Source organism: Chiloscyllium plagiosum, chromosome 29 (genome assembly GCF_004010195.1).
Source record: "Chiloscyllium plagiosum isolate BGI_BamShark_2017 chromosome 29, ASM401019v2, whole genome shotgun sequence".
Lineage (NCBI taxonomy): Eukaryota > Metazoa > Chordata > Chondrichthyes > Orectolobiformes > Hemiscylliidae > Chiloscyllium > Chiloscyllium plagiosum.
Genome location: NC_057738.1, coordinates 28709440 through 28720072, shown reverse-complemented (window position 1 = coordinate 28720072; position 10633 = coordinate 28709440). Strand labels below are relative to the sequence as shown.

At 41.7% G+C, this 10633-nt stretch overlaps 1 protein-coding gene across 17 annotated transcripts in view; it reads right to left on the bottom strand.

Annotated features, from left to right (window-relative positions):
* LOC122564459 (FH1/FH2 domain-containing protein 3-like) overlaps nucleotides 1-10633 on the bottom strand; it is a 650002-nt gene that overhangs the window by 71698 nt on the left and 567671 nt on the right. The window lies entirely within an intron of this gene.

Below are 10633 nucleotides of genomic sequence, written 5' to 3'. Positions count from 1 at the left end.
CCCCTCGACCATGACCCCACTCCCCATCACTAAACCATCATCTCCCAGACCATACAGAACCTCATCACCTCAGGAGATCTCTCACCCACAGCTTCCAACCTCATAGTCCGGGAACCCTGCACTGCCTGGTTCTACCTCCTTCCCAAGATCCACAAGCCTGTCCACCCTGGCCGACCCATTGTCTCAGTATGCTCCTGCCCCACTGAACTCATCTCTACCTACCTCGACACTATCCTATCCCCCTAGTCCAGGAACTCCCCACATACGTTCGAGACACCACCCACTCCCTCCACCTCCTCCAAGACTTCCGTTTCCCCGGCCCCCAATGCCTCATCTTCACCATGGATATCCAATCTCTCTACACCTCCATCCGCCATGACCAGGGCCTCCAAGCCCTCCGTTTTTTCCTCTCCAGACGTCCCCAACAGTACCCTTCCACCGACACTCTCATTCGTTTGGCCGAACTGGTCCTCACCCTTAACAATTTCTCCTTTGAATCCTCCCACTTCTTCCAGACCAAAGGGGTAGCCATGGGCACACGTATGGGCCCCAGCTATGCCTGTCTCTTTGTTGGCCACGTAGAACAGTTGATCTTCCGTAATTACACCGGCACCACTCCCCACCTCTTCCTCCGCTACATTGATGACCGCATTGGAGGAGGTTGAGCAATTCATCAACGTTACCAACACATTCGACCCTGACCTTAAATTTACCTGGACCATCTCTGACGCCTCCCTCCCCTTCCTGGACCTCTCCATCTCCATTAATGATGACCGACTTGACACTGACAGGTTTATTCCTGATGAAGGGCTTTTGCCCGAAACATCGATTTTGCTGCTCCTTGGATGCTGCCTGAACCGCTGTGCTCTTCCAGCACCACTAATCCAGAATCTGGTTTCTAGCATCTGCAGTCATTGTTTTTACGTCTATATTCTAATGAGTACAGGCCCCATCTACTCAATATCTCCTCATAAGACAGTTTCTCCATATTTGGTATCAGCCGAGTGAACCTAATCTGCCTCGTTGGCAGGATATCTTTCCCTGGATAAGAGGACCAATTACAGACACCAGCTGTGGTAGGATTAGTATCTTGTATAGCTTTAGTTTGAGGAAGCTACTGGAATCTGTTATTTGGATAGATTGCCTGGGCACACGGAAATAGTTGATTAGAACAGTCAGCACACTTCGTGAAATTCTCTTCCTTGATTACGCCTGATGAATCTAGCTTTCAATTCTTGAAGGGATTTCCAACGGGGCAACAACTAATTGGTTTCATTAAGTTATCTTGGCATTGCTAGCAAAGATTTTTGCAAGCATTTTTTGCCTTTCCAAAGTTTGCCTTGGACAGGTGATGAAGAGCTGCCTTTTTGAACAGTTGGGAGTCTGTACTAAATTGATAGCAATCACTGGTGAGAGATTAACTGGAACTTGTCATCCAATTCTGAATACCAGACATTAGAAAAGACGTCAAGTAGTTTTTGTCGAACAGTATCAGGGATAAGGGTTTCCAGTAATCTGGAGAAAGCAGAAAAGTTAGATTGTTCTCCTTACAGTGGCATTTTTGGAGTATTTGGGGGAAAAAAAAAACAATTTCTACTGGTGGACAGTCAGTAACAGAGGGCACTGTATTAAAGAAGTTTGGAAAAAGCAGCCAGCAGGGAGATGAGAATTTTTTTTCTTTCAACCAACAACTGATGATATGGAATGCCCTGCCTGAAAAAGGGTGACAGAAGTGGATTCATAAGGAACTTCCCTAAGGAACTTGGATCTTGACTTGAAGAGGAAACTTTACAGGGCTCATTTGTATGTCCTTTAGAGAACTGGGACAGAAAAAAAAATGAACCAAACAACCTTGTGTGCTGATAATTGACCTTCATATATTAACTACATGCTACCTTGATACAATCTTTCACCTTGCATAAAACTTGTGCTCATCCAAAATTAGAACCATAGAAACGTTACAGCACAGAAAGAAGCTACTCAGCCCATCATTCCCACGCCCAGGCTGAATAAACTAGCCACTTATTCTAATTTCACCTTCCAGTGCTTGGAGGTTACAGAACATCAGGTGCAGATTCAAGTTCCTTTTCTACGGATTTGGGTCTCTACCTCAACTACCAAACTAACCAGCAGATTCCAGGCACCCACTATACCCTGGGGGAAACATTTTACTCATGTCCTCTCAACACCTTCTACCAATCATCTTAAACCTGTGCAGCCCGGTAAAAGACCTCTCCATAAGGGGAAATAGGTCTTCCCTGCCTCCATATCTAAGCTCCTCATTATTTTGTAACCTCAACTAAATCACCCCTCAGCCTCCTCTGTTCTAAAGAAAACAAAGCTAGCCTGCCCAATCTTTCTTCATAGCTGGAATTTTCAAGTCCGAGCAACATTCTTGTAAATCTCCTTTGTACTCGCTCAAATAACCGTGTCTTTCCTGTAATATGGCGATCAGAACTGTAGCCAGAACTCCAGCTGTGGTCTAACCGGTGTCTTATATGGTTTCACAATTACAACCTTTTGCTCTTGTATTCAAGAGCACGCTTAATGAACAAAACATCCACATGCCTTCTTTACCACCTTATCTACCTGTACTGCCACCTTCAGGGACCTTTTAACATTTGCATCAAGGTCTCTCACTTCCTCTACTGCTCTCAATACTTCCCTAATTTATTGTGCATTCCCTTGTCTTCTTTGCCTTCTCCGAAATGTATCGCTCCAAATCTCATCTATCCTTGCTGCTCGTTGACTTTCACTGACTCCTGGTCAGGCAGTGTCTCCAAATTATCAACCTTGTTTAATTAAATTCCTCTGTGATTTTCCCCTCTTGATCTGTGCTTCATTCTCTAGCTCTGCATGTCTTGGTATCCCCGCAATATTAGCTTCCTGCACATTGCTCGTCTGTTTTTAGCCACATTGATCCTAAGCATTCAAACCTTATGGAAACCTTTCCACTTCCTACACCTCTCTTCTGTTTTCTCTTTCAGCATCCTCCTAAAAATTCTCTCTTTTATCATGCTTTTTGGTCAGGCTTCTTTACTTCAGTATCAAGAAATCGCAAAAACAAAAAGATTGGTGTTGTGGTTAAGCACCTTGGGGTATTTTACTATGCTAAGTGTGCTATATAATGAAAGTAGTCAAAGTATTATGATGGACTTTAAGATGTTGCTGTTTTGAGTCTTGCTAAATGAGTAACCTTCAAGACAGATATGACATTATTTCCTGCATAAATCCCGAGCAAACATAAATGTACACTGAGAATGGCAAGAAATGGGAAATAAATACATAATAAGTCTTCAGCTTTGAACTTGCAGAGATATGGCAGCCAATACACAAAATATAAAATGCAGCTTAACGACAAAACATTAACTTCATAATTAATCGGCAGTTTTCTGACCCCACTATATCACTTTATACTGCAGAGGCATGGTACAATATTTTACAAAGGAATTTGAGAACTGAACAGATTAATTCTCAGTCTGTGCACCAATATCAATTGTTAAATTCTAACATCTTCATGCCAGCACTGTGATGAATCCATCAAATCAGGAATAACAGTTACAGAATCACTGAATTATTAGGGAGACCATTCAACTTATCCTGTCTGCACCAAGTTTCTGAGCATTTTAACTTCATGCTAACCTCCTGCCTTTTTCCTGTAATCCTGCACAGTATTTCAACTTAAACTTATGCCCTTTTGAATACCTCAATGAATCTGTCTCCACAAGCAGTGCAATGAAGACCCAAATTCCCCATCATGTGAAAACAAGCATTCTCATTGCCTCTAATGCAAAACACTAAAAACTATGCACCTAGTTTTCAATCCTGCACAAGCAGCAGTTTGGGTCCCCCATCTACTTAGCCCAGATCCCTTTGAGCTGGAAAATCTCTACCAAATCTCCTCTTCACCATCTCCTTCCTAAGGATTCCCAACTTCTTGAACCTTCCCTCGTAACTCTTTAGTATTCCTGGAAAACTCTTCTGCATTTTCTCCAATGCATTCACCTCCTTCCTATAGTGTAGCACTAACAGTGCACAGTCCTCCAACTGAGGTGTAACCAGTCTAGATATCCAACGTTCCAAATGAACCTCTACTGAGTTTCCTGTAAAACAAATTATGACAGGGAGCACCGACTGGGATAATACACAATAATGCTGAAGTTTTTCATAGAGATCATGGCTCTTGCTGATAAGGTCAAAGCTTTTCGAAATCTCAGGTAAGAATCTCGGACGGATTCTCCATATCTTGCAGGTGCAGGTTAGGTGAATTGGCCATGCTAAATTGCCTGTAGTGTTAAGTGAAGGGGTTAATGAATGGGTCTGGGTGGGGTTGCTCTTCGGAGGGTCGGTGTGGACTTGTTGGGCCAAAGGGCCTGTTTCCACACTGTAAGTGATCTAAATCTAAATCTTAGCCCAAGTTTACAAAATGTCAATGATATTCACTGCCAGTAAACTTCGAGAGGAAAAATGTCCAAGCAAGAGTGTTCATCACAAGTTGCAAGTTGATTTGTGCAGCGCCACCCTTAGCTTTGTTAACGTTGTATCTCCCTGTTAACCTTTAACTTCCATAGGGAATTGAGTATAGAATTTGGGAAATTACGTTGCAATTGGTAGGACGTTAGTGAAGCAACACTTGGAGTAGTGTTCAGTTTTGGTCACCTTGCTATAGGAAGGATGTTATTAAAGTGGAAAGAATGCAAAAGAAATTTACAAGAATATTGCCAGGACTCAACAGTATAGGAAGAGGTTGGACAAGCTAAGACTTTTCTGTTTAGAGCATTGGAGACTGAGGGGGGGGGTTCTAACAGAAGTGTATAAGATCACGTGAAGGATGGATAGGGTGAATGCATTCAGTCCTTTTCCCAGAGAATCAAGGATTAGAGGGCATCAGTTTATGGTAAGAGGGGAAAGAATAAAAGGGAATCTGAAGGGCAACTTTTTTTTTTTACACAGAGGGTGGTACACATATGGAATGAACTGCCCAGTGGAAGTGGTTGAGGTGGGTACATTAACAACATTTAAAAGGAATTTGGACAAATATATGGCTAGGAAAAGTTTAGAAGGGTATGGACTAGTGCAGGGAAATGGGATTAGCGTGGACAGACATTTTGGTTGGCATGGATCAGTTTGGGCTGATGGTCCTGCCTCCGTGCAGTAGGACTCAATGACGCTATGACTCTATAACCACCTCATTATTTTCACGGACTTGCAATTTAATCCTGCATTAAACCCACCACAGGGAGTTCAATGTAGTGATCAGAAACATAGCTATCATTTTAATAATGCGAAAAGTGTTAGTGATTACCGACCTCTCATGCACAGAAAGAGAACAGTTTCTAAGTGCGCAGTTGCATTTCTCAGGTCGAGTTGTTGCTGGAGATTATAAAACAAAGTAACATGTTAATTTTTAAAAACTGTTTTACTTGCCTTGCCGGTTTCATTTATTTTCTCTCTCTCTCTCTCTCTCCCCATGCCATTTTTCTTTCCCTCCCTACTTTTTTTGGTACCTGATTTGACATTGAATTCATACACATTTTAATTCAACTCCTCCTCAGTGTTTCTCCATTTTAACCTCAATGCTTTAGTTCCAATACTTAAAAGCATCGTTGATTCGATTGTTCACCATGGTCCCAGTGCCCTGTCATCCTCACTTAAAGCATTCACAACCTAAACACATAGAAACAATTCCAACACGCATTGATGAGCTAACAGTCCTCAAACCAATCTGGTCCATAATTTCTAAAACCCGTGTAATTATAAAGATGATTGCATGATGGGTATTTAAACTTGCTTTGCTGAGGGGGAATGAAAATAGGTAATTTAGAAGGGTTCCTACTGGAGACAACTAAACCCTGTCTTTTGTATTGAAGGTCTAGAGGTTGGATAAGTTGAAAGACTGAAATGATTATTTGCCATCTTGATTCTATTATGGTTAACTAGGCTAAGTGTTCTTCTATATATTTATCCCTGCAATAAAGCCATGCTCCCACTGTGACAGCCTGAGGGATTAATGTAATACATGAAGGAGCTTCATGTTCAGTTAGGTTTTAAAGCGAAAACCGCAAATGCTCAGCAGGTCTAGGCAGCGTCTGTTGAGAGAGAGATAGAATTACTGTTTCAGGTGGATGCCTGCTCAGATCAGCTCACCGATCCAAAACTTTAATTCTGTCTCTTTTTCATTTACAGATGCTACTGGATGAAATCAGCATTTCCCTCATTTTTTGATCTTATTGCTGACTTCCAACATCGAGAGCATTTCGATTTTAGGTTTTAAATGTGAGAATAAACTTTATTCAAAACTATTTAGAATGGTTATTGTGCTTGTCAAAAGGGGGAAACATAGTCAGTGCCACAAAATGAAGCATTAATCTACTTTCATATCTAGTTAGTAGCTAAACATCTCAAGGGCTTATCGTATGGATTATTTGAAAATTAAACCTGCTTGGCTTGTCCCAAACATGGAGTTCAACGCCAATCTCAAGAGACAACTGCCTTTTCTTTTCCTTTTTCTGTATCAGCTGTCCTCTGCAGGACAAGTGAATGGCTCCAAATTTCCTCAAGTGTCATAAATCACAAATCAAAATGAAGTTTGCACCCACCTCGGCTTTGGTCAAAATTTGCTGTGAATTTCACTGGCGTAAGGTTGTGCTTGAGAATCTATAAATGCAAGGTATTTTATGTATGACAGTCAAACACAGGTACCTGAACACAGCAAGGAGAGTTTGGGATTCAACATTAAAATAACTAAATTCTGTTAATCATTTACACTGAAAATTAGCATGCCACTGTGTGCTTTCAGGAATACATTGTTGTATTAGTGTGAATTAGCACTGAATAAATTATGTTTTTGGCACAACGACTTACCTTGCATCAAAAATGTGTCATTTACAATGCCATCAAGAGACACTATTGCAGCAGCACTAACCTGCTCACTAATGCTTGGTTTGGAATTCATCAGGGCCACCCAGTTCATGACCTTATTACAGCCTTGCTACAAACACTGACAAACAAGCTGAAAACAAGAGGTGAGGGGAGACTGACTGCCCTCAACATCAATGCAGCAATTGCTCGAGTTTGGAATCAAGGCTCGTTAGCAAATTTGAAGCCAGTAGTACTGGGGAAACTTTCCCCACTAGCTGGGGCCATACCAAGCTCACAAGATGATTAATGTGATGGCTGGAGGTCAATCATCTCAGTCATAGAACATGACTGTAGGAGTTCCTCAGTGTAGAGTCCTAAGCTCTAACATCTTCAGTTGCTTCAATCCCTTTCTCTCCATTATAAAGTCAGAAGTGAGGATGCTTGCTGAAGATTACACAATGTCTTGTACCATTTGCAACTCCTCAGAAACAGTCCAAGTCAAAATGCAACAAGACATGGATAACATTCAGACTTGGGCTCGCATCAAGCAAGTAACATTCATACCACATGAATGCCAGGAATTAACCATCGCCAACAAGAATCTAACTATTTCTCTTAACATTTAATGGCATTACTATTGAATTCCTCATGAAAATCATTTTAGTATTTATTATTGACCAGAAACTTAAAACAGAATAGTCATAAATGATGTGGTCACAAGAGTAAATCAGAGACTGGGACTTCTGTGGTGAGCAACTCACCACCTGATTTCCAAAGCTGGTCCAACATCGACAAGGCACAAGTTAGGAGTGAGATGGAATACTCACTAGATTGGATCAGCGTGGATTCAACAACATTCAAGGAGCTCAATACATTCCTGAAGAAAGCATCCTGCTTAATTGGCATCCCATCCACTACCTTCAGCATGCACTCACTCCAATCTACAGTGGCACCAGTGTAAACCATCTGCAAGATCACCTCAATATCTAATCAAGGCTCCTTCAGCATTAACTTTCAAACCAACATCTGCCACCATCTAGAAAGGCAGAAGGTCTTTGGATTCACTTGCTCATGGAGGGTAGAACACAGGAAGTAAGTCACAAGAACATTAACCAGTCAAGTCTCAGAGGTAACAAAGGTATGGGTGAGGAAGCAAATGAGCCGAGGAAGGGTTGGATCCATGTTATAGAGACAGAGATATACAGCACAGAAACAGACCCTTCTGTCCAACTTGTCCATGCCGACCAGATATCCCAACCTAATCAAGTCCCAACTGCCAGCACCTGACCCACATCCCTCCAAACCCTCCCTATTCATAAACCCATCCAGATGGCTTTTAAATGCTGCAATTGTACCAGTATCCACCACTTCCTCTGGCAGCTCATTCCATACATGTATCACCGTCTGTGTGAAAAAGTTGCCCCTTAGGTCTCTTTTATATTTTTCCCCTCTCACGGTAAACTTATGCCGTTTACTTCTGGACTCTATGTTCAAGAGGGGAACATAATCAGTCTTTGTGATGGTACATTCACTTAGTTAAAAACTTATCGTTGTCATGAGGTCCACTGACACCTTGAAAACATGGGCAATTTTATAATGCTTAGAGAAAGGAGACACTCATTTGTCCCCAGGTTTATCTCTCCGAGGAGTGTAGCTACATGCAACTCTCCATATACCCATTCAATAGAGCCCCTTTGTTCCAAACTCAGTGCCACAGTGCCAAAATGTACTTTGCAGTACAACTCCCATTTTTGACTTATGCATCACAGTGATACTGACAGGAACCCAGTTACTGTACTGCAGCTTCAGCATTACTGCTAACCATTAAATATTATAGCACAGAAACAGATTGTTCAACTCATTGTGCTGCTGTCAGCTCTTCACGGCCCCACTCACTTGCTCTTTCCCCGATGTTATAAATTGCCCCCAATTCAAATTGAGAAAAATATTACCGAATCTGCTTCCACTTTCCCATTCTTACATTGTACTTTAAATCATCATATCTCTCACTATAAAAACAAAACTGAAATCTCCTCTGCCTCTTTTCTGAATTACTTCAAATCTATGCCCTCTGATAGAATTGCTTCTGCCATGTCAGCAGTCAATCCTGCAAAAATTTCAATACCTTTATAAAACCTTCCCATTATCTTCTCTGCTTTTAGATTAATTCTGTCATCATTCATATTTTCATGGAACTGGAATGACTGATCCTCAATGTCATCCCAGAAAATCTCTGCACTCTCAGCAAGAACTTGCCAACCTTCCTGAAGTGCAGTACCCAGAAATGGACATGATACTTAAGCTGATGTTCAGCCAATAATTTATAAAAGATTTATAACATGTGCCTGTATAACATTACATAGATATTCAAGAATGGATCACTGCAGCTATTATGTCTGACACAAGATATTGAAAGCAAACAGGCAGGAGGCTGGAAGAACACAGCAAGCCAGGCAGCATCAGGTGATGGAGAAGTCAACGTTTCGGGTGTAACCCTTCTTCAGGTGGGTGTGTGGGGAGCTGCAGATAAAGGGGCAGGTGAGGGCAGGATGGTGAAGTGGGGATAGATGAAGACAGGCAGAGGGTATGACCTGGTTGGTCAATGGGTGGAATGAATCTGGTTGGTGGCAGGGAGCAGTGGCAGTGAGGGGATGGGGCTAGGAAGAGAGTCAGGGGTTGGGGAGGGAGGTTAATTGAATTTGGAGAACTCAAAGCTCTGGGTGGTGGAAAGACTTGCCTGTTGATTGACACAGCAAATTGGAAAGGTTTCTGTTCACCATGGGGCTCTGGATTTAAATCTAATCCAAAGAGGTGGCATGCATCACTGCTGCAATACAATTCAAGGTCTAATGCAGATTTATTTGGATAGTTATTCGCACTGTTCCCGAAGCACCAAAATTGCTAGCAATTAATGATTACTACTCTCCTTCACTTCGCAGAACCACGGTGCTGGGAGGTGTAGACAGTAGAGATATCAGGAACATCCAAGCTTGATGTTTTTTTTAAAACTATCAGGACCTGTACCCCCAACTTTTCTTTGAAGTGAAATGGATTAAATATTAAACCTTGGAATGAATGTCAAAGATTCACCAGGGTTTCACGGGCTAGGCTGTTTGGACTCATTGCAAACATTGGAATTGCATTCCCTGGAGTATAGAAGATTAGAGGGTGACTGCATCTTCCCTGACTCTTTCAAGTACTATTCCCCAGTTCTTCTACACCATTTCTCTAATGTACAGTCCAGAGAAAGATCATTCTACTAATTAGTGGAATGTAGGATTTATCCCAGGAGAAAAAGGTTGGACAGGTTGTCCTGTATCATTAAGTTTAAAACATAGAGAAGTCATTCCATTAAGGTTTACAAGATCCTGAAAGGTGAGGACAAAGCAAATTTGAAAAGGTTGCTTCCTCATGTGAGATAGACCAGAACTAGATGCTACAGTTTGAAACTAAAAAGAGTTTCATTTCAGATAAATGAGGGGAACATTTTTTTCTGAGGTTTGAGAGTCTGTGGAATTCTTTTCCTCAGAAAAAGTGTTGGAAGCAGGATCGTTGAATATTCTTAAGCACAGTTAAACAGATTCTTCATTAACAAATAACTCAAAAGGGTGGGTATAGGGAATAAGGAGCAAAATGGAGCTGAGGCCATATTAGATCAGCCATGATAGAGCAGGCTCGAGGGGCCACTTGGCCTTCTCTCACTTTGAATTCACACGTTCGTAATATGGTGAACAGAGGTGTACACAGCAGTCCAAGTATGGCATAACTGAGG